This window comes from Lissotriton vulgaris, chromosome 3_1, assembly GCF_964263255.1.
Source record: "Lissotriton vulgaris chromosome 3_1, aLisVul1.2, whole genome shotgun sequence".
Classification (NCBI taxonomy): Eukaryota; Metazoa; Chordata; class Amphibia; order Caudata; family Salamandridae; genus Lissotriton; species Lissotriton vulgaris.
Window position 1 is genome coordinate 1,575,658,129 of NC_141689.1, and position 23,713 is coordinate 1,575,681,841.

A 23,713-nucleotide genomic window follows, 5' to 3' on the forward strand; every position below is an offset into this window, starting at 1 on the left:
CTATCCAGGCCCGGCAACTGACGTGCGAAGTTAGTTCAGGAATGTTATCGTTCTTCAGAAACGGGCTGTTTACAGTCTCCCAAAAAAGTTTGTGATCTTTTGTATCTGCAGCCAAGTCTAGTTTTGCCCATGCCTCATCCTGCAATTCCTTCTTCCTGGTAAAAAGTGCAGTTTTGTAGTTGTGCCGCTCTTCCCTGATTTTACTGGCATCTCTTGGTATAGCATCTAGTTATGTTTTTAGCTTTTTTAGTGACTGGGCACAATGTTCATCAAACCACACAGCCTTGACCTTCCTTAATTTCCGATTTCTGTATGTCAAGGATGTCTCAATCATTTTTGTAATGTTTAGAAAGTTGGATAACAAGGTTCGCGGGCATGTATTAGAAGACAGACAATACTCAACCTCACTGCTACATTTTAAGACCACATTGGCTACAAAATGAGTTGGGTCAACTTTTATCCATTTCACCCTCATCCCGTTTGGTCTTTCAGCCGCGATGTCATGGATAGGTTGACTATAAACATTCCTTTTGGCTCCCAATCCCAATAGTTCAACGGTTACGCTATTGTGATCACTTACTGATTGTTCGATTACCCACACATTGGAGTAAACTACGCAATAGGATATCATAATGTGATCAATAAATGATTGGCTGTTTCTCCCATGAAATGTTGGACACCTAACATTGTTTTTGTTCTTATTACATTCTAAAAGATCCAGGTCATATTTGGCTAATAGATTATTTAATGCGCTGCCATAGTTATTGTGTGGAAAATGGTCATATACACTAGTGTCCCTTCCTGAGTACTCCTCCCTATGGCCACAGGCCCCCTTAAGAGCATAGTTACATGTTTTAATGTTAAAATCTCCTACCCATAGGATTGCGGCTGATTTAGATGTTCTTGATAAAGTCACATCAATGGCCCGCTCTATGTCAGAAATAATCATTCCCCGTTTGGGCCCCACAATGTTATTGTAGAAGTTTACTACTATTAAATCTCTACATCTACTATGGGCCATGCGCAAGACGGAAGCATGCTCTCCAAGTACTACATGATGGCTAACACTAAACTCCGTCAGTGCGGTGGATACCAAGGTCACTAATCCTCCCTTGGCTCTGCCAGCCTGGGATGCCACCGCCTTCACACTAAAAGAAGTGTATCCTTCGACGTGTATTTCATCCCTGTGCCAGGTTTCTTGCAGACAGATTATGTCGAAACCCTGTTTAATGAAATCATCCCAGATGGGGGTAGTTACCTTAGAAGCTATCCCTGCTATGTTCCAGGTAATGACCCTTAGGTTCTCTTCTAAAGTTACATGTGGTGGGTCAGTAATAGTTGTGGCTAAAGGTGTTAACGGGGTTTCCAATTGGTTATCGCCAGTGCATATAATTACATCTGTCAGGGTTGAGCCATTTGAGTTTGCTAAGGCAATGTCTGGTGTAGAGTCCTCAACTGCATTTGTGTCCATCAACCCAGGGGCCTCAATATCAGGTGACTTAGCAGCGTGGATACCCCCTAGTCAATCATTCTCATCTAGGGAGTTAAATATCTGGAACCTATTAGCTGTTGGAACTGCATATTGGTCGTAGACGCTAATTCCTAACCCAGGTACATTGGGGTTATTAAAATAATTGGGGTTTGGTGTTCTAAATAGGTTCGGTAGTTGCTGTGGTACATAATGGGTGCCATGGTCGTAAGCAATCCTTGGGTGCTCAGCTAGTTGTACTGGTGCCTGCTGTACAGGCGGGTGAGACATATATATTGCTCTGGGGTGTTTAAAGTTCTGCACAGGAATTTTAAATCCCACCTGGTTCCTGTAAAAGTAGTCGAGGGGGAACAAGGTGGTATTATAATCATTATCTGATGGGATCGGTGCATTCAAGATAGAGTCCCTTGCCCATTCAGTGGTTTTATAATTTATGATTACACAGTCCCCACTTATTTCCTTTTTACTAGGTCCCACCCACCCTACCCTTTGAGTTGAGAGGATTTGACTTGCCCCTCTTAGGGGGAATCCGCAGTAATGGGCAAGCCAGTTCAGAATTTTGTTTTTTAGTGTCTCGTTATTTTCAAATTGAGAGGGTTTCAGTTTCGGGACATTGGCAAGAATTGCCACATATGGTCTGCTTTCTGGCGGGAGATTGACCACAGCGGGTATAATATTGTTATAATAGCTGTGTGCTGGAGGGTTCCCGTATACTGACGCATGACCCGTTGCCTCTTTTCCTCTGACCCCGCAAGGCCCGCTTGTAGCAATATCTGGGCCATTGTTATTTGAATTACCGAGCTTGCCAGTGGCTGCCACAGGGGCCGCATTTCTGGTGGGAATACCCAGTATTTTTATTATATTGCTAACGGTCGAATTATCCTCATTCCTGGGGGGTGCGTGCAAAGAACTTGGTATAACTTGTGTACCCAGGTGTTCGAGGATTTCTAACTTGGCGAGGCCCAATTTCTGCAAGTTTTCCACTTTTTTGCAGATCAACTCCAGTTTGTCAGTTAGAGGGGCAATAAGAAGCTTCATGACATCCATAAGGTGACACATTAGAGACTCCCCATTAAATATAGTTGGGTTAGAGTTATCCCTTAGTCCTACATTTAAGCTGGGCTGCAGTGGTGACGGCTCTCCACCGTTCGCCTGGTCTAATAGCGGTGATGTTGCCTTCTTTCTCCTGCCCCTTTGTTTCACACACACCCTACTTGGGGCCAATAATTTCCTGTTGCGTGTGCGTCTAGGTCTACGGTGGGCAGAGCCATGGTCGGTCGTGCTGTCTGCACAGCTATTATTGGGTGAGTCGGCTATAGGGATGGGATCTTCGGTGTCGCAGGGAATTAAAACCGCGCTAGCATTGAGCACATTACTCGACCCCAAAGCCCCAACCGGTGTATCATTAGTTAACAAGTTGGGAGTTAAGGACAGTCGACTTTCCCTATCATGGAACACAGCAGGGTCTATGGGATGGTTTTCCACTTGAATTAACTCAGCCCCAGGGAGACCTGTATAAGATTGCCCTAATATGGAATCATTAGAGAGTGATGTCACATTTATGTTATTTGTCTTATTTACTGTGAGTTCTTCAGTTTGTGATGACTGTAAGATTAAGCAGGCACTGGGTGGTAAAGATAAACGTCTCTCGGTGTTTTCAATGGCGTTAGCTACTACCACGATTGTCTGTTGTAGCAATCGGTCGATTGCAGTTAGAGATGGTAGTGGAGTTTTTGCTGTAACAATGTTCCTTGTAACCGAGCGTGTATGGATCAGCGTTTTTTTAACCATGGTCTTAGCGTTGGGCTTGGGCTCCATATCCGCTATTGACAGAGAGCTGTATTCGGTTGGTTGTGTAATTACCTTTTGGCACGCAGTTGAATCAACCAGGATTTGTGGCCCAGCCCAGACTCCTCAGGCCTCTGAGGGCCACAGAGGGCCCGCCCTTTGCCCGGGCTTAGCCCCGAGCACGGCCCCGCGCGCGGTCCCGCGACGCGGCTAGGCCAGCCCCTTTAACGGTGCCTCCGGGCACTAAGCCTCAACGCGACTTCCGGGCCAGTCGCGGAGGCTTCTGGGGGCTGTAGTCTCTACTCCCCCGCTCTGCGGCAGTCCCGGTGTTCGAGGGCTGCGGCGGGGGGAGGAGACAGCAGGTGTAGTTGGAAACAGGCAGCAACTCTGGTCGGCAAGGCTGGGCTGAAGTCACTCGGGTCCCCAGGCAAGGCTGAAGCAGGTCGGGACCCCAGGCAAGGCCGAAGCAGGTCGGGACCCCAGGCAAGGCTGAAGCAGGTCGGGACCCTAGGCCGCGTGCAGGTAGGCTCACGCGCAGTAAACCGCGGACTTGGGCACAATGATCTTTGGCAGAATTAATCATTTTGGTTATTAACATATTGCATCATTGTTATATGTTGGAGTCCGTCGTTGACCTTAAGAGAGACGGTCTGTAGTGGCCTAGGATCCTTGATGATATTAGCCTAATGGGCAGGTTTAGTGTGGCATACACTAAGTGATATTGCGTTGTCTGCTGGTGTGGTATTAGCAACAGATGGGTTGTTAATATGGCATGGGGAACTCTGAAGATAGTATAATGGAGATTTATTTGGGTACCTTTAGAAATCTCTTTCTTTAGTGGGGTAAACAAACAAGTTTGTTTTATGTTGTTTCTAATTTTGTTTTCCTTTGAGAAAAGTTTGTAATTTACTGCTGACATTTTTAATAAAGGGAGAGTCAGTTGTAGGAGTTATACTGACGTCACAGAGAGCTACACTGGCATTGGTCAGCTTGTGTGAATCGTCACAAAAGGGTGTTGTGTTGTTATTGGTTGATTGGTGTGAGCCGTGCTGGTATTGGGCAGCATAAACAAATAGCGTTTGTGGGGATAACGAAAAATTTTCTTTGATTTACTTGGATTTTAGTGTAGCAAAAGAAATAGAATGAAGGTATTGAAAATGATGAGGACCTTGTTTAGAAAGGTGAGCCTATACCTATCAGAGAGGGAATTCCTGTACTGCCTGATAGTATGCCTGCTTCTTTTATGTCTTTAGAACGAGGATATCATATGTGTATATGGTTGGAGAATTGGGTGAAGTATAAAGAAGGAGGTGGGAATATGGCATTTCCAGAGATCGGTACTTACAATGTAAGGATTTTAGAGAACCTGAGGTATCAAACGAATCAACTGAGATCAAATCCTAGACCTATGCAATATGATGTGCTTGAGGAATGGGAACATGAAGCAGATAAGAGAGACAGAGACAGGTCTTGCGAATACATGTAGAAATACTGTGAGTAGATACTCAGAGGCAAAATTGGATGCTCAGATGAAAAGATGAAGGAAGGGCATGATTGCAGAAGGAGAAGGTTTATATCTGGTTTTTATAGTGGAGGATCAGGCTGGAGGAAAGTGTAAAGAGAAAAAAAAGAATGTAGAATGTAAAGATCCAGATCCAAATGAAATTGATGATGAGTTATCAGATGAGTTATTACTAAAAGACCTCCACCATATCAGAAAGAACAGGATTGAAGTTGAGGTTCCTCAGTCTTCACAAGAGAGAAATTAAAAAAGAACGAGTCAGGTATACGGTGATTTGACACAAAAGATTACAAAAATGTAATCTGAATGCAGAAGCTTTGACACAAAAGATGACTCAGTTAAATCTGAATGCAGATTCTTTATCAGTTCCTGTGACGATTGGTCCCATAGTTTCATTGTATAGTGGGGGTCAGAATATTTCACAGGTACATACCTTGACAGTGCCTGTTAATGATAATAGGATTAATATTGGTGTTGAAGTGAGTGAGACAGGAACATTGATTGATATTTTAGAGAGGTCAGTGGAAACCCCAAAGTGTAATGTACCGATGGAACCTAGAAGAATAGTGCAAAATGTGAGAGAAGTGACACCTACTTCAGGGGGTTCATTAGGACCATCACCAGAAGAGTTGGATGAATGGATTTAAGGGATGGTGTCTAATAAAGTGAATACGAGCATGGATCAAAAGAGGATTTGGAGGAAATGATTCTAGGTAAGATTAGCCCAGAAAGATTGAGTAAATATCAGGAAGAAGAATTGTTTAAAAATATTACAATGAGAGCGAAGAGTCTTCATGAGAGGTTTGCTGAAGTTGCACAAACTTATGGAGTAGATATAGAGAAATCAAAGGCTTTGCAAAAGACATAGATTGCATTTTAGTGATAAAGATTTGGAGAGTGCGAATGCTTCTGGTAAGCGATTGCAGCTTAAAGAGTTGATTAATACATTGAGACGATGGGGTGAGTTGGAACGTTGGAAAGGCAGATGGGCTAAAAAGAAATGCTTGCAAATAAAGGAGCATCATCTATGAATCCAGTGAGAGAAACAGGGACAGAGAAAACAGCACTGAAATTATATATCTAATGAGGGAAGTACCAGGAGGTGGATATGTTTACTTTCCGTGGTCAAGGCAGGATATACTGTCTTTTACAAATGAATTTCCCAGATTGAGAGAGAAACCAGTTGAGTGGTATAAACAAGTAGAGAGGTTTGTAAAGTTTCAAGAGTTTTGTTGAAAGATTTGGATGGATTGTTTGATATTGTGGTTCCAGCTGATTTGTGGGTAGAGTGTAAAATTGCAGTAGATTGGCCAAAAGAAGAATATCCCAGACATGAAAACACAGGAGCGCTATCAGATGAAGTGATGAAAAAATATATTCAAGTAATTTCCCATTTGAAGGGAAAGATTTCACCGAAAGAGACGGTGTGGGGAAAAATTGATAGAACAACTCAGGAGACAAGAGAAACAGTACATGCTTGCTATGAGAGGCTTCAACAGGTGTTTAAACAGTATAGTGATTTTGAAAGCATAATTGACAAATATGTAGGACATTTTGAGTATAGGTTTGTATTGGGCTTGAAACCAGAGATTGGTAACACGATTCAGTAGCATTTGATTTGTTGGCAAAATAAGAGTGTACATTAAATATTGCGGTATGCAAAGTTTTGTAGTGATGATATTGAATTAAGGCATCAGAAGTTGAAAGAGAAATTAATGTGGGCACAGATGAAAGCAGCACAGAAATGTGGTAATTTTGTAGATTGTTCTCAAACAGGTTTCCAAGGAAAGGGTCAGAAACAGAAAACTCAGAATGGTCAGATTTCTAATATGGTAGGTGTTATGATGAATGGAGGTGTTTTTACATGAGTTAGAGGTAATAAAGAAGAGATGAAAAAGAAATATCCTTGTTATGCATGCGGCAAGGTGGGACAATGGAAATGCGAGTGTAAGGTTATTCTAGAAAGTAATGAGATAAATCAGGATTTTAATCAGCAAATGCAAGCCGAGGTGACCAGGAATCAACAGCAACCACAACAAGTAGTCACACAGGTACAAATACCACAAACTCTGATGACAAATAATGTAAATGCTCAAGTACAGTGCGAATGTGGGTTTTCATGCAGGTGAGCGAGCAAATAATAATCAAAATGTACGAATGGCTTCACAATACTGTTTGCAATGCCAGGAGAGTGATTCAGATATATCTTAATGATGGTGCCTGAGAGGGGAGGAGGAGTGCGTGCTTGGCGCATCTCTAGAGGTAGATCAGTGTGGTCCCTTTGTGGATGGAGAGGTCGAAGGTAATGTAATTACATTCCTCGTAGACACTGATGCTACCTGTTCCACTGTGAGAACAGTGGAAATCCCTAACCTACCCCTCTCGGGAGATAATATTCAAGTTGTAGGTGTTTCAAACCAATTGATTAAAACTCCAGTGACAAAACCTAAGAAGGTACACACTGGAGATTTTAGAGAATTCCTTTGTTTTGTGGTGTGTAATACAAGTCCGGTTAACCTGCTAGGTAGAGATTTACTGTGCAGTAAGAATTGCACCATCTGTTGTACACTGGATGGAATACCATTTCATACGCAGGATGAAGATATACTTTTCAAAATGATGATGGCAAGGCAAGGGACAGAAGTGAATGATTTGTATCCTTTATTTACAGCAAAAGATTGCCTGTTGAATTGAGAGACATAGTGATGACGGATGTATGGGATTTTTCAGGGAAAGACATTAGATTGATGACAGGGGTTGACCCTATTCAGATTTCAGTCAAACAAGGTGCAGAATTTCCAAAAACACTACAATACAAAATGAGCCCAGAGACTATTGCAGGAGTAACACCTGTAATTGAATTAATGATTGAACAAGTCAGTTTGAGAGGGATACTAAGGGGTCCTTGTAATTCACCGAGTATGGGGATTCAGAAACTGAGTGGGAAGTATAGGATAGTTCAAGACCTGAGGAAGATTAATAAGATAGTGTTACCTTGTTGCCCAATAGTGCCAAACTCAGCAGTAATTCTTTAGTAAATTCCTTGTGACACAGAGTGGTTTACCGTGATTGATTTTGCGCCAAGCATTTTTTTCGATGCCCTTATATCTGAATAGTCAATATTTGTTTGCATTCCGGTTCAGATGGTGCTGAGTTCCTCAAATGCATATGGAGAGTCTCTCAATCTTCAAAGAGATTTTGAAGAAGTGCTTGGAGTCATTGGTAATGCCAGAAGAGTCAGTTTTGGTGCAATATATTGATGACTTACTTGTTGCATCAAAGATAAGGGAAGCATGTGTGACAGACAGACACAATTTCTCTACTGAACCATTTGGCAGTAGGTGGGCATTAAGTGTCACCCGCTAAATTGCAATTCTGCCAAAAAGTTTTTTATTTGGGACACAAAATTGAGAAAGGAGTCAGGAAAGTATCACAAGATCAAATAACTGTGATCTAGCAAATGAATCCTCCCAGAACACAAAAATACATTTTAATATTCTTGGGTATGGTTGGATACTGCCGACAAAGGATTAGTTGCTTTTCACTGACAGCCAAGCCATTACAGAGATTGACACATAAAGATGTGATCGATCCAAGTGAACTAGATGAACAATACATGAGGGCATGTATAGAGGTGCGAGACAGCCTTTGTTGAGCACCTGCATTAGGAATGCCATATTACAGCAAGCACTTTGCACTATTCTGTTGTGAGAGAGATGGTTGTGCACTTTCAGTTCTAATGCAAACGCATGGAACAGCACACAGTCCAGTGGCATATTTTTCTGCCACTTTGGATTCAGTGGCTGCAGCATTACCAGTATCTTTAAAAGCAGTTGCTGCTACTTATGCAAGTTTGGAACTGAGTGAATCGATTGTGATGGAACATCCATTGATAGTGAATGTACCACATTCTGTTGAGCTCTTGCTGACATGAACTGGAGCACAGCATCTTACTAGTAGTCGGTTGACAAGATATGAGAGAGTGATTCTGAGAGCGGAGAATGTGACTGTGACAAGATGCACAAATTTGAATCTGGCTACATTGTTACCAAGTCCAAGTTGTGAGGAAGTGGTGGATGAAGCAGATCATGATTGTCTGGATGTGACTAAATTGTGTACAAATCCAAGGCCTGATATAAAAGACACACCATTGTCTGAATCCTATTGCATAATGTTTTGTGGATGGATCTTGTCTGAGAGATGATAAAGGCACTTTGCATGCTTCATATGCAATCTGTACAGTGGCCATGGTCCTTGAAGCTTCATACTTAAAAGGAATAAGTTCAGCACAAATTTCTGAATTGGTCGCATTGACCAGAGCATGTATAATTGGCAAAAATCTGAGAATAACCATATTTACTGATTGTCAATATGGTTTTGGGGTTGTCCATGATTTTGGATAATTGTGGATGCAACGTGGATTTTTGACAACATCAGGTTCACCAATTCAAAATAGCGATCAAGTAAAAATGTGCTGGTTGCACCTCAATTGTCCAAAGAGATTGGAGTGGTAAAATGTTCTGGGCATACGTCAGGAAATGACTATGTGACTAAAGTAAATAATTAAACAAGACCAAGTTCGACGTTTTTGTGCTCAAAATTCAGTTTCAATTAACAATGAAATGCTGAAATCTGATATAAATTGTCATCTTATGTTTTCTTCTGTGGAGACATAGGAAGAAATTAGGCAATTGCAGGAAGAAGCAAGTAATGAAGAAAAAGAAATTTGGATCAAAGCAGGTTGTTCACGTAGGGCTGAAGATGAAGTGTGGGTGTACACTTATGCTTGTTGTCATAAATGGCAAGAATGTACCATGGATTAACACATGTAGGGAGAGACACAATGATTAGGCTTTTTAATTAAACATGGTATAATTCCAAGTTCAGGGTCATTGCAGAAAGTATGTAGGATGTGCATGACTTGCCAGCAGCAAAATGGAGGGAGAAAAAACTGTTGTCAGTTGGGGAAGAATTGGAAAAGCAGCAGGTCTATTAACCAGACTGCAGGCAGACTTTATAAAGCTTCCTCTATGTAATGGATTGAAATACGTGTTGGTAGTGGCTGGTTTGTTCTGTTCTCTCATTGGGTAGAAAGTTATCCAACATGACAAAATGATAGTCTAACTGTTGCTAAATTGCTGTTAAGAGAGATATTACAGAGGTTTGGATTTCCAGTCTCTTTAGAAACAGATAGAGGAGCACATTTCAACAATGAAATAATTCAGATGATTTGTGCAGCACTGCTAATTTAGCTAAAATGACATTGTGACTATCAACCAGAAGCTTCGGTTGTGGTCGAGCAAATTAATGGCACCATTAAATCAAGACTTTCAAAAGTGTGTGCGTCTACAGCACTAAAATGGCCAGATGATTTACCTTTAGTTCTGATTAGTCTGAGAAGTATTCCAGATAAAAAAAATGGATTATCACCTCATGAAGTGATTATGGGGAGAGCAATTAGACAGCCAATAGATCCTGCAAATCAATTGATGAATATAAGTTATGATCAAGTGCTTGATGTTTGCAAAGGATTGGCAGATGTAGTGCGTTCTGTGTTTCATCAAGTTGCAACCACAACACAGCAAGAACAAGCACACAAACTATGTCCAGGAGAGTGGGTCCTGGTGGAGAAACATGTAAGGAAGTCGTGTTTGGAACCACGTTGACATGGGCCATATCAAGTGATACTGGTAACAACAACCTAAGTCCACTTGAGAGAACAAAAATAAATGAAAGTGATCAAAGAGATCATGATCAGGCTGAAACTCAAAGAGAGTCTGAGCAAAGTCTAATAAAGTGGGCACCAGTTAATGAGTCTCGTGAGACTGTTGTCAATGCCGACGTAGAAGAGAGTCTGATTCAAGAACCAGTTCAAACAAGAAAGGAAGCAAACAAGAGAAGTTTTAAATCAAGTCTTAAATCTGGTGATTCTGTGCAAGTGGAGGAGGCAAGAAAAGGAGATAAATAGCCAAAAGAAGTGAAAAGACTGAAATGCACTCTGAAAGAAAAGGTTCAAAATACAATAATAGAAGTAACGAGCCAAACGGAATAAAGTGACTCTGAAGACGAAACAGGTCGGAGAACAAAAAGAACAAGAGTTCCAAACAAGAAGTTCACAGCACCTGAATGGACATACATGGTGACTGAAGCAGCTAAACCTACAGATTATTGTGAGAAAGTGGCTGTTGAAGAATCAAGTCACAAGAACTGTTATGAGCCACCCTAAATGAGCTGTGTCAAAAACTGGGATGCAGAAGATTGAAAAGATCACTTGGAAGAGTGAAGAAAATTAAACTGCCATTTAGTCAAAGTCTGTGAAGATAAAAACAAGAGAGGGGTGAAGCAAGGATATTTAAGAAGTGCTTGGATACACTACACCATTTTTCTAGTTTTTTTTTTAGTTTGTTGTGCCTTTTTAGTTTGTTGTGCCTTATTTCATGTATCCTACTAAAAATAATATTACTAATGATTTGTGAAGTGATGAGGTCTGTAGCCAAAATGTAGTTTTATGTAGATTTATTGAGTTCAGTTACAAGTAGATGAGTTGTAGAGATACAGCCCCACCAGGAGCAGTCTGCCTGCTGCTCAGCCCATACTCCAGCCGACACATTCAAGCATCCAGGCACCCAAACATTCCATTCAAGACTCTCACATCAACATTCCATGCATCACATTCACACTGGCTAATCTGCTAGGGAGAAAGTAACCAGAGACTTACAATACAGGTTACAACATACCTTCCCTTCTTCACAAAGCAAAAATAGAAACCACAAAGAAGAAAAAGGTTCAAACAAGGAGAATCCCTGGAAATAGAAAAATAGAAAAGTAGAGAAAAAGCAAGAAGAAAGTGAACGCAAACTTGAAGGAATCATAGCAAATGTGCCAAGAAAATCTAGCGTGAGCAAGGAAGAAAATATACTGGAGATGTACAAGGGCAAGTACAAGAGAAAATGAAATGAACATTGTAGGACTTGGACTTTTGGCTAAAGTTCCCTAAACTTTTTGCTTTCCCCCTAGACCTTTTTTCTGACATGATGTTGCAAACTTACATGCTCGAGGCACTTTGCCGCTGCTGATCAGTGTCAAAGTGCAAGTGCTCCCTGTAAAGTATAATGGTCATTGGTTGTCCATGATTGGTATGTTTACCAATACTAGTAAAGTCCCTAGTAAAGTGCACTATGTGTGCCAGGGTTGCTAATTCAAATGCTACTCGTGGGCCTGCAGCACTATTTGTGCCACCCACACCAGTAGCCTTAAAGAGGGAACTGAGGACTGCCATTGCAGTGCCTGCACGTAGTTTGTTAAACTGTCATGTTGTTCTAACAAGTGCACCCACTTGCCAGATCTTACTCTTCCCTCTCTATGCACACCAGACATCCTTATGGTAGGTCCAGGGTACCCCCTGAGCAGGGTGCAGTGCATGTGAAAGGTAGGACATGTACTAAGGTGTGTACCATGTCCTGATAGTAAAATATTCTTTATTTCGTTTTTCACTATTGAAAGGCCATCTTGCCCATAGGACAGAATTGGGAGGCTGTGTAATATGTTTTCCAGCTTATCTTCCCAAAGGCTTAAGATGGAGAGGTGAGGTTTAGTATGTCTGAACTCACAATGTAATAACACATATTTCTATGAAGGTGGTTTTTGCATTGTGTGTTTATAAGCCACACTTTTAGAAGTGGCTGGGTTTTTGTGTTCTAACATTTCTGTGTGTCTCTGCCTGGTTGTGGATTGGCTGTCTGGCTTTGGAAGCGATAGGATCTCGGGAATGTCTTGACCCAGGTGAGGAGGTGAGACAACAACAGGCTGCCCTGCATCTGGAGTGTAGGGGGAGGAGTAGCCCTTAGAGGTGAAGAGGCCTGGGTTGCTGCCATAAAACAATTGTCCCATCTCCTGATGAGTGATTAAGAATCCAGACCCCCACTAATCAAAGGAAGAAGGTGTCACTGGCAGGGAGGCACCCAGAACTGGTTTGAACAGTGGTCAATGCCCCGCTGAACACAAAGACTTCAAAGCCATTAAGGGGTATAACTATGAGAGATGAAGCCCCTGAACTTTGGAGAATGGCTTGATCAAGATTGAACAAGACTGGAGCTACTTCGTGGTCAAGAGGAACCTTTGCCAAGGAAGAAACAACTGAAGAGACTGAAGGGAAGAACTGACCCTTGCTGTGTTTCTGGGACTGGCCTGTAGTTTGCTGTTTTAACCAAGGAAATGCTAAAATGACTTTGCTGTGTGCTGTGTCCTGAAGTAACGTATCCCCAAAAGCCCAAGGTGAGCTGGTTCCCTGTTGCAGAAACTCAGGAACACAATAGTTTCCAGGAGAGTCTCAGCGACGCTGTGTGCGTGTGCTTTTTGCAGCCTGAGAGCCTCGTAAGGAGTGCCCTGTGATCGTGGGCACCTGGAGTCCATGCGAGGCTCAGCAGCGCTGTGTGCATGTGCTTCTTGCAGCCTGAACCCTTCGTGAGGATCGTGTGGTTATCCTGTGCACCGGAATCCAAGTGAGTCTCAGCCACGCTGTGTGCGCATGCTTTGTGCAGCCCGAGACCTTCGTGAGGATTGACTTGTTAACGTGCACACCCGTAATCCAAGTGAGTCTCAGCGATGCTGTGGTTGTGTGCTTGGTGCAGCCTGAGACCTTCGTGAGGATTGCCTTGTTATTGTGCACCCGGAATCCAAGAGAGTCTCAGCGACACTGTGTGCGTGTGCTTGGTGCAGCCTGAGACCTTCGTGAGGATTGCCTGGTTATCATGCACCCGCAGTTAAAGTGAGTCTCAGCGAGGCTGTGTGTGTGTTCTTCGTGCAGCCTGAGACCTTTGTGAGGAATGCCCGGTGATTGTGCACCCGAAGCTCAAGGGAGTCTCAGCGACACTGTGTGTGTGCCCTGTGGCAGCCTGAGATCTTTGTAGCATTAGCAGCCCAGACCGGCAGCACCGGGGAGCTGAGCCGCTGGCCGTAGCCCGCCGTTGCCAATTTTCAAAGATTGCATTGGAGGCCCAAGTCGCTGGAAGAGGAGAGGAGAGTGAGGGGGTACCCCCCAGGTAACATGTGTCGACTCCTGAAGCGGGGTGCAGGCTCGGAGGGAGACGCTCTCGGTCTCTCTCTCATTCCTACAGAGCGAGCCAATGCTTCGGTTCGTATCGCGCCCGTACTGGCCAACAGACTGGCAGTACCGGGTCCGGAGTGCAGAGCTGCACTCTTTGTTATACCACACCCGAGTTAAGGGCAACTGTTGAAAGAGGCTAACTGTGAGTCAGGACGAGTGGCGGGGAGACCGCTTAAGGCACTGTGATCGGTACTGGAGTGTATTACGCATTACTTTATTTCTGCATACCGGAGTACCTGATTGTGGTTTTACACATTGCATCATTTCTGCATAACGAACTACCTGATTAGTGTATTACTCATTGCATTATTCCTGCATAACGAACTACCCGATTAGTGCAATGCGCATGGCATTATTTCTGCATAACGAACTGATTGTCGTATGGCGCATTGCATTGTTTCTGCATAACGAACTACGTGATTAGCGTATTACGCATTCCATTATTCCTGCATAACGAACTACCTGATTAGTGTATTACGCATTGCACTATGTCTGCATACCAAAGTACCTGGTTGTTACCTTACACTTTGCATTATTTCTACATTGCAAGACTGCCTGATTCTAGCATCACAAACTGCATAACATTGTATTAGGACTACAGTGGAATGTTTAGAAGTGCTCATTAATATCACCAGAACTTACAAGGGCTGGCTGGCCTAACAACCAGCCAGGAGGAACATTACACATACTCATATGTTGGATTTATATTGTGTGGTCTCATGGTATATCTTTTTATATAAAATATATACTTGTTTTTATAAAACTCGTGTGGAGTCCATTTGTGATGTCATCCCTGGGTTGCTGTGAGTGTGGTTGCAAATACTTTACACATTTGCCTTGAAGACAAGCCTGGCTGGTCGTGCCAAGCTACCAAGGGGGTAAGCGGGGGCTATATCAGAAGGTGTCCCTCCTTTCCCTGACGTGGAAACGGGGGTCCCTATTTGGCCTAAGGCACCTACCTCAGCCAACCAGGAATACCGGGTCTAACAAAAGGTTAAGACCGAAGTACAAGAGAAATGGAAAGAAAATTCAGAGAAAATATACAAGAGATGTACAAGAAGTACATTTAAAAAGAATAAACAATGTAGAAGAGAAGTAAAGATAAATATACATAATAATATATCACCCACACATCATCCTCCAATAATTTAAGAAAAAACATTAGAAATGGGTGACAGACACCCGAAATGACTTACCCCTAAAGGCACACATGGGACTAAAGCCCATTAGAACCCCTATGTGGAGGTCAAAGCGTGAACAAAAGAATTGAATATATGGGACCCATACGCTTTAGAACTTCTGTGTGGAGGTCAGAAACGTGCACATAAAAATAGAATACATGGGACTCAGACACATTAGAACCCCTGTGTGGACGTCAAAAACATGCACAGAAAATAAAAACACATGGGACTCGTACGCATTAGAACCCCTATGTGGAGACTAGAAACGTGCACCGAAAAGTGGAACACATGGAACTCGTACCCATTAGAACTTCTTTGTGAAGGTTAGAAGTGTTCACAGTACAATAGAATGCATGGGACTAACACCCACAACATACTACATAGGTAGGACTAACACCCACTACAAACTGCGTAGGTGGAACTAACACCCATTACAACACCCACCACAAACTATGTTTGATGGAACTAAAATCCATCAACTGTGATGGTATGTTATGTTACATGCATTTATTGTGCGCTCTGCTACTCATGAGTGTCCCAGGCAAGTCTAATAGGGTGCAGTGGTGTGCTTCAGATAAAAAGATGTGTTTGCAGGGCTTTCTTTAAAGCCACTGGGTCCTGAATAGTGCACAGAGCCAGCGGAAGACCATTCCAAACAGTAGTTGCCTTCACTGAAAAGGAGCCACCATCCATCCTCTGCCGCTTGAAACGTGGGACACTGGCAAGAAATAGAGATGCGGTGCGCAAAGAGCGCGCAGGGGCATAAAAAGACACCCGCCTATGTAGATAACGAGGCTCACATCCATGAAGCGCGCGATGGGCCATAATCAATAATTTAAATTTCACTCTTGGTGATAAGAGTGTTTCGTAGCCAAGAACTGGGTATGCGTAATACAATATTGCGTTGACACTCAGTGGGGAAAAACTTGCACAATGAAAGAACAAAACCCAACAACGGTGTGCAACCCCTCACCCGAATATTGCTACTATGGCCACACTGTTCACTTATTGACTCCAACAATCATGTAACACAAACCATCATGCATTAACAACAATTTGCAAGTAAAGATGGTCACACTAGATTTGGAGTCAGACCAATTCCAATAACCAGTGAGGGTTAAACAAAAGAAAAGTGAATTTTTTGACAATCAATGCCTTTGCCCTTAAAAGAAAACGTTAGCTGCAAACTAAATAAAACTTTAAATGTCATGGGACTCCACAGGAATTACTTGTAGCCTTCTGATACAATTTCCAGAGAAGCATGTAAATGTGTAGTAAAGTTTGGTAACCCATTGACAAACTTAGGAAAAGGGTGGCCCCAGACACAAATGCATTACCAAACTAGTTCAATTTCTTGAGCAGGCAGCCGTACTTGGAACCTGCGACGATCCCAGTCTTCATCAAAATCACGTACTTCCATGCAAGTATTGGAGATATCCGGACCATATGAGATGGAAGCTGGGCAAAATGGGACAATTTACAATGGTTCTTTTTCTGCGAAATGCAGAGTGGAGAAGCAGCACACGAGGGTCTACTAGTACAGTTCGCGGTTGGCAGAAGACGGTCTGTAGATTACAGGATACTCTGTGACTTGTGCGCTGCCTTCAACCGCAAAATGGTGGCACGCATATGACACTCCGCAGGATGGCTCATGGCGCGTCCGTGCAGCAGGGCATCCCTCAGCAGCCGCAAGCTACGTAGAATCAACGATGTCAGAAAGGATCCCACGAAGGCACTGCAGGCTTCCAAGATGCTGGTAAGATTGGGCGTGCAATTTATTGACTCATACCTCTTTTTTTTTTTTTAATGGTGCACAGGGGGATCACTGACAGAACATCGACAGACAAAATATCGAGAGGACAAAATATCGAGGCCAAAATATCGACTGCAAAAATATCGACTTCCTATCTTCAAACAGGTAAGTACAAAAATATCGACTCCAAAATAACAAGTGTAAATAATATAGACTGTCAAAATATCGAATTTTCTAAATGTCTTAAAAGTAAATTAAAAGTATTATAATAATAAATAAATTAATTTAAACATATTTAAAATACATAAATAAACGTAAAATTGAGAAATAATTAATGTAAATTAAAAATATATTTTTTTAAATACATATATATACATATTATTTACAAAACATATACAATATTTTTACTGTAGGATAGCGAAAGGGTTATATTTACTGTAACGACTCCAGTGAGTGCAACACTACGTAAAGTGTTGGATAGCGTAGGTGTAAAAATTACTATTCCCACTCCAGAGAGTGCAAAAGTAGGGAAAGCGTTGGATAGCGTAGGGGTTAAAATTACTATTCCAACTCCAGTGAGTGCAACAGTAGGGAAAGCGTTGGATAGCGTAGGGGTAAAAATTACTATTTCCACTCCAGTGAGTGCAACAGTAGGGAAAGCGTTGGATAGCGTAGGGGTAAAAATTACTATTCCAACTCCAGAGAGTGCAACAGTAGAAAAAGCGTTGGATAGCGTAGAGGTAAAAATTACTATTCCCCTCCAGTGAGTGCAACAGTAGGCAATGCGTTGGATAGCGAAGGGGTTTAAATTACTATTCCAACAACAGTGAGTGTAACAGTAGGGTGAGCGTTGGATAGCGTAGGAGTAAATATTACTATTCCAACTCCAGAGAGTGCAACAGTAGGGAAAACATTGAATAGCGTAGGGGTAAAAATTACTATTACCACTCCAGAGAGTGCAACAGTAGGGAAAGCGTTGGATAGAGTAGAGGTATACATTATTATTCCCACTCCAGTGAGTGCAACAGTAGGGAAAGCATTGGATAGCGTAGGGGTAAAAATTAATATTCCCACTCCAGTGAGTGCAACAGTAGGGAAAGCGTTGGATAGGGTAGGGGTAAAAATTACTATTACAACTCCAGTGAGTGTAACAGTAGGCTAAGCGTTGGATAGCGTGGGAGTAAAAATTACTATTCCAATTCCAGAGAGTGCAAAAGTAGGGAAAGCGTTGAATAGCGTAGGGGTAAAAATTACTATTCCCACTCCAGTGAGTGCAACAGTATGGAAAGCGATGGATAGCGTACGGGTTAAATTTACTATTCCCACTCCAGCAAGTGCAACAGTAGGGAAAACATTGGATAGCGTAGGGGTAAAAATTACTATTACCACTCCAGAGAGTGCAACAGTAGGGAAAGCGTTGGATAGCGTAGAGGTAAAAATTACTATTCCCACTCCATGTGAGTGCAACAGTAGGGAAAGCGTTGGATAGCATAGGGGTTTAAATTACTTTTCCCACTCCAGTGAGTGCAACAGTAGGGAAAGCATATGATAGCGTAGGGGTAAAATTTACTATTCCCACTCCAGCAAGTGCAACAGTAGGGAAAACATTGGATAGCGTAGGGGAAAAAATTACTATTACCACTCCAGAGAGTGCAACAGTAGGGAAAGTGTTGGATAGCGTAGAGGTAAAAATTACTATTCCCACTCCAGTGAGTGCAACAGTAGGGAAAGCGTTGGATAGCGTAGGTGTTTAAATTACTATTCCAACGCCAGTGAGTGTAACAGTAGGGTAAGCGTTGGATAGCGTAGGGGTAAAAATTTCTATTCCCACTCCAGCAAGTGCAACAGTAGGGAAATATTGGATAGCATAGGGGTAAAAATGACTATTACCACTCCAGAGAGTGCAACAGTAGGGAAAGTGTTGGATAGCGTAGAGGTAAAAAATACTATTCCCACTCCAGTGAGTGCAACAGTAGGGTAAGCGTTGGATAGCGTAGGGGTAAAAATTACTATTCCCACTCCAGTGAGTGCAACAGTAGGGTAAGCGTTGGATAGCGTAGGAGTAAAACTTACTATTCCAACTCCAGAAAGTCCAACAGTAGGGAAAACATTGGATAGCGTAGGGGTAAAAATTACTATTACCATTCCAGAGAGTGCAACAGTAGGGAAAGCGTTGGATAGCGTGGGGTTAAAAATTACTATTCCCACTCCAGTGAGTGAAACAGTAGGGAAAGCATTGGATAGCGTAGGGGTAAAAATTACTATTCCCACTCCAGTGAGTGCAACAGTAGGGAAAGCGTTGGATAGCGTAGGGGTAAAATGTACTATTCCCACTACAGCAAGTGCAACAGTAGGGAAAACATTGGATAGCGTAGGGGTAAAAATTACTATTACCACTCCAGAGAGTGCAACAGTAGGGAAAGCGTTGGATAGCGTAGAAGTAAAAATTACTATTCCCACTCCAGTGAGTGCAACAGTAGGGAAAGCGTTGGATAGCATAGGGGTTTAAATGACTATTCCCACTCCAGTGAGTGCAATAGTAGGGCAAGTAAATACCTATTATTTAAATATTAATAATATAAATAGTAACTCCAATTTCAAATTAATTAAAATACTTTAACAATTGTGTAAAATATATTAAATAATCAATTTAAAATACACATAAAAATTATTTAATAATATAAATTACCTTCTAATAATAATTATTTACCTATTAAAAATAAAATAAATAACAATTTGAAAGTATTTTTAAAAATTAACTCAATAAATTAGTTATTAAAACATGTAATTACTTACAATTAAATTACTTCACAAAATATTCCCCTAAAAACACCTAACCCACTACAGAAATTAATTTAATAAAAGTAACATAATTATCAATTAATCAATTACAATAAATTTCAAAATATTCATTAATTAATTACAAATTATTATTTCATGTACGATTAGTCCTAAATAAATACTAATAATTAAATTAAATAATTTAAATAATTATAATTAAATTACTTCCCACCCTATTCCCCTATAAACCCACAACCTGCTAAAGAAAATAAATTACTAAAATTAACAGATTTATCAATTAATCAATTAAAATTAATTACCAATTACATTTTAAATAATTGCCAATTAATAATTAATTAACAATTAATTCTAATTAAATACCCAAAAATGTAATTACATATTTAATTAATTATAATAAAATTACTTCCCATGCTATTCCCCTATAAATCCACAACCCGCTACAGACAATAAATTACTAAAATTAACATATTTATCAATTAATCAATAAAAATTAATTACCAATTATATTTTAATTAATTACCAATTAATAATTAATTAAAAATTAATTCTAAATAAATACCAATGAATAGAATAACATATTTAATTAATTATAATTAAATTACTTCCGACCCTGTTCCCCTATAAACCGACAACCCGCTACAGAAAATAAATTACTAAAATTAACATATTTATCAATTAATCAATTAAAATAATTACCAATTATATTTTAATTAATTTCCAATTAATAATTAATTAACAATTACTTCTAAATAAATACCAATTAATAGAATAACATATTTAATTAATTATAATTAAATTACTTCCCACCCTATTCCCCTATAAACCCACAACCCACTACAGAATTATATTACACAAAAAATAAAAATTAATATTAACTTACCTTAAATTCGATATTTTGGTAGTCTATAATATGTCTAGTCGATATTATGTCCATTCTATATGTTTGATTCGATATTATGTCCATTCTATTCGATATTAAAATTTTCTAGTCGATATTTTGGTAGTCTATATTATGTCTAGTTGATATTATGTCCATTCTATATTTTTTACTCGATATTATGTCTAGTCGATATTAAAAACTCGATATTTTGACTCTACACCGCACAGGGGGGTGAACCACCAGAGAAGCCGCACACCCAAAGTCCAACACAATTTGCCATTCACAAGGCTGTTCATTCCCCGAAGTCATAAGCATTTACAACATAAACAACGTAACTGCCAACAGAACGGTGGGAGCGCGGTCCGCAGTGCCAACAGTAATGCTCCACTAATGTCACTAGCAAAAAGACTGTTGCCCCAAAGTCCAAAACAGTTTTCTGTATAACTTACAGAGAAATACACTCACCGCAATAGACCAGCTGCATTGCGCTGATGCTTGATTGAAAGCACAGTCAAACTGTGCTGGGCATCGTGTAGGCTTGTAGACGCAGTGTGCAGGAGTCACCCATCCAGTGCACACAATAATTTGCATTTAAACAAATATGAGCCACAGTGGTTTGACAAGAAAATTTGTAAACACCAGAACAATACCTTGTAGTCCCATATCCAAAACGATGTAGAGTGAGGATGTGGGAGTAGTGAGGGCCTGAGTGTTGACAAGTGCTCAAGATCACACGGGCTGTCACAGTAGCAAGAATTGCTGATCCTTTCAGTTAATGAAGAACGTGCAGAATGGGGCTGCCTGGTGTAGAAGACACTGGTGAAATGCTCAAGATCACACAAGCTGTCACAGTACCAGGAATTCCAATTGTTTAACCCAATGAAGTACAAGCAGGCTGAGGCTGCCCGATGAAAAGGACACTGGTGGGACTGGCACGCCTTGTATTTAAAACTAGAGGTTTCTTCTTAGGTTCTGTAGGCTTCCTTTAGAGATTTCTTGTTTTATATAATCCTTTTTAAAACATGCGTAGTTTTGTTTCAAGAATCGTCACAAAAAATTTGTAGTGAGGAGGTCAGTAGCCAAGATGTAGTTTTATGTAGATTTATTGAGTTCAGTTACAAGTAGATGAGTTGTAGAGATACAGCCCCACCAGGAGCAGTCTGCCTGCTGCTCAGCCCATACACCAACTGTCACACTCAAGCATCCAGGCACTCAAATATTCCATTCAAGACTCTCACACCAACATTCCATGAACCACATTCACACTGGCTGAGCAGCTAGCGAGAAAGTAACCAGATAAATACAATACAGGTTACAACAATTTGGTAAGTGAAAAAGTAGATGTGGAAAATCTTATAGAAGAACCACAATGTAATATTGAGAAAGTAACAGGTGATAATATATATCACCAGGCTAGCTCTATTAATGACTTTTTAGGTCTCGCTGGTGTTAGCAGCGCATAGCGCTGCTCCAGCGAAAGACCTATTGTTGTGGGTTTCCTGGGAATGGCTGAGAGGGGGTGGTTACGCGCATAACCTTGGCGATTTCACCTTGAGGACGCGCTTCAGCTGGCGAGTTCGCATCACGTATTCAGACTCTCCTGGGCTCTGCTGCTCTGGTGTTGGGAACATGCCGAACGTGCCTAATGGCCCCGCCTAATGACTTCCGTCTGTCAGTCTAGACGTCAATGTGCCCCGACGCCCCCACTCATCGGGTCTCTCATACTCCTCTCGTCCTGTTCCGCGGTAGTGGCGCTGCACGGGATTCGTAGGCGGCTAGCTCCCTTCCCTTCGCAGGAGCACAGGGTAGGCTCCCGTCTGCTTCCTGTCTGTGCTGGTGGCCCCGCCCTCAAGCAGGCAGTCCCGGGGAGTCCAGCCTGGCTTCCTGTGTCTCGCCCATGCAGAGGGACCGGAAACACTCAATCCAAGAAAGGTATGTTGCTTGTTGTGGTCGGCATTTGCTTGCAGCGTTTCTCAGTAGTGTCTACCAACTTTGTTTAATGCGCTCTAAGCTTTCAATTAGCTAGATAAGAATATTTACATTTTAAAGAGCTGCAAATGTTGTTGTATACAAGGAGGCGCGATAGGCCAAGAATCACACAAGCTGATTAAGTGGGGAGCCGGGATCCCAACCTAGGTTTCTTCGAGAGAGAGACACACTTTCTGCTCTGCCCCAGCTCACCTCAGTCTGAAGTTCCAACGCTCACTCTGACCTAAATGGCAAATGTATTTATTCTTATAGCCTTAGACAAACATTACCATTTATAGACTGTTTTAGGAGGAAAAAAGATTGCCTCAGCTGTGCGAGATCCTGTCTTCCTTGGATCCACCTGTTGGGCAGACTTCACTGCAGGCTCTCTGAGCTAGATGCACCCTGTTTAGTGGCCTCTTTATGCCGGGTGAGACAACCGCCTTTATCCTCTGGACTCTCTCCCAGCCTCTCATGGCCCTTCCTGTGAGATTCAAGCAGACCTCTTCTCTGAGGTATTGAGCCCCCTCACACCCCATTGGGCCCCTGCATGCGGGCGCAAAGCCTTGAAGCACCCTCTCTGGGGCTTTGCCTGTTTGGCGCTCAGTCCGATGCCCGCAGCCCTCATTCTAGGCCCTGCCTGTACACTGCAGCTCGCCAAGATCCCCTCCGGGCTCTTTGCCTGAGGGGAGCCAAACCACTGTCTCTCCATCGAGGACCCCCATGGGGGGCACATCCACCCATTCCTATTTGCATAGCAGAGTGCCCGTTCCTCATGGCCTGGCCTGTTGGGCTTATAGCGCAATGTCTCTGCCTGTAGAGGGCACCTGTGCATGAACCCCCCTCACTGGGCCCCGTCTGTGGAATGCAGGGGTAATGTCCTTCCATCAATGCCCCCCATGGGGTGCGCATCCCCCCAACCCTTTCCCCATTTGTACTGCAGAGCTAGAGTGCAGAACAACTGGCCCTTCCTCGTGGCCTGGCCTGTGGGGCTTATTGCGAGATTTCTCTGCCTGTAGAAGGCAGGTCTCCATTAACCTCCTTCCTGCTCCCACACCTGCGGAATGCAAGGGGCAATGTCCCTCGGTCCATACCAGTTCCCGCTCCCTCACACCCTGACACTTTCAGCTTCTGCTCTGCCTCTCCCCTCCGGGTTGAGGGTCCTGCGGGTAAGTGCGCTGCTCGATGGGACTTGGTAGGCCCCTCCCCGCATATGCTCCCAAG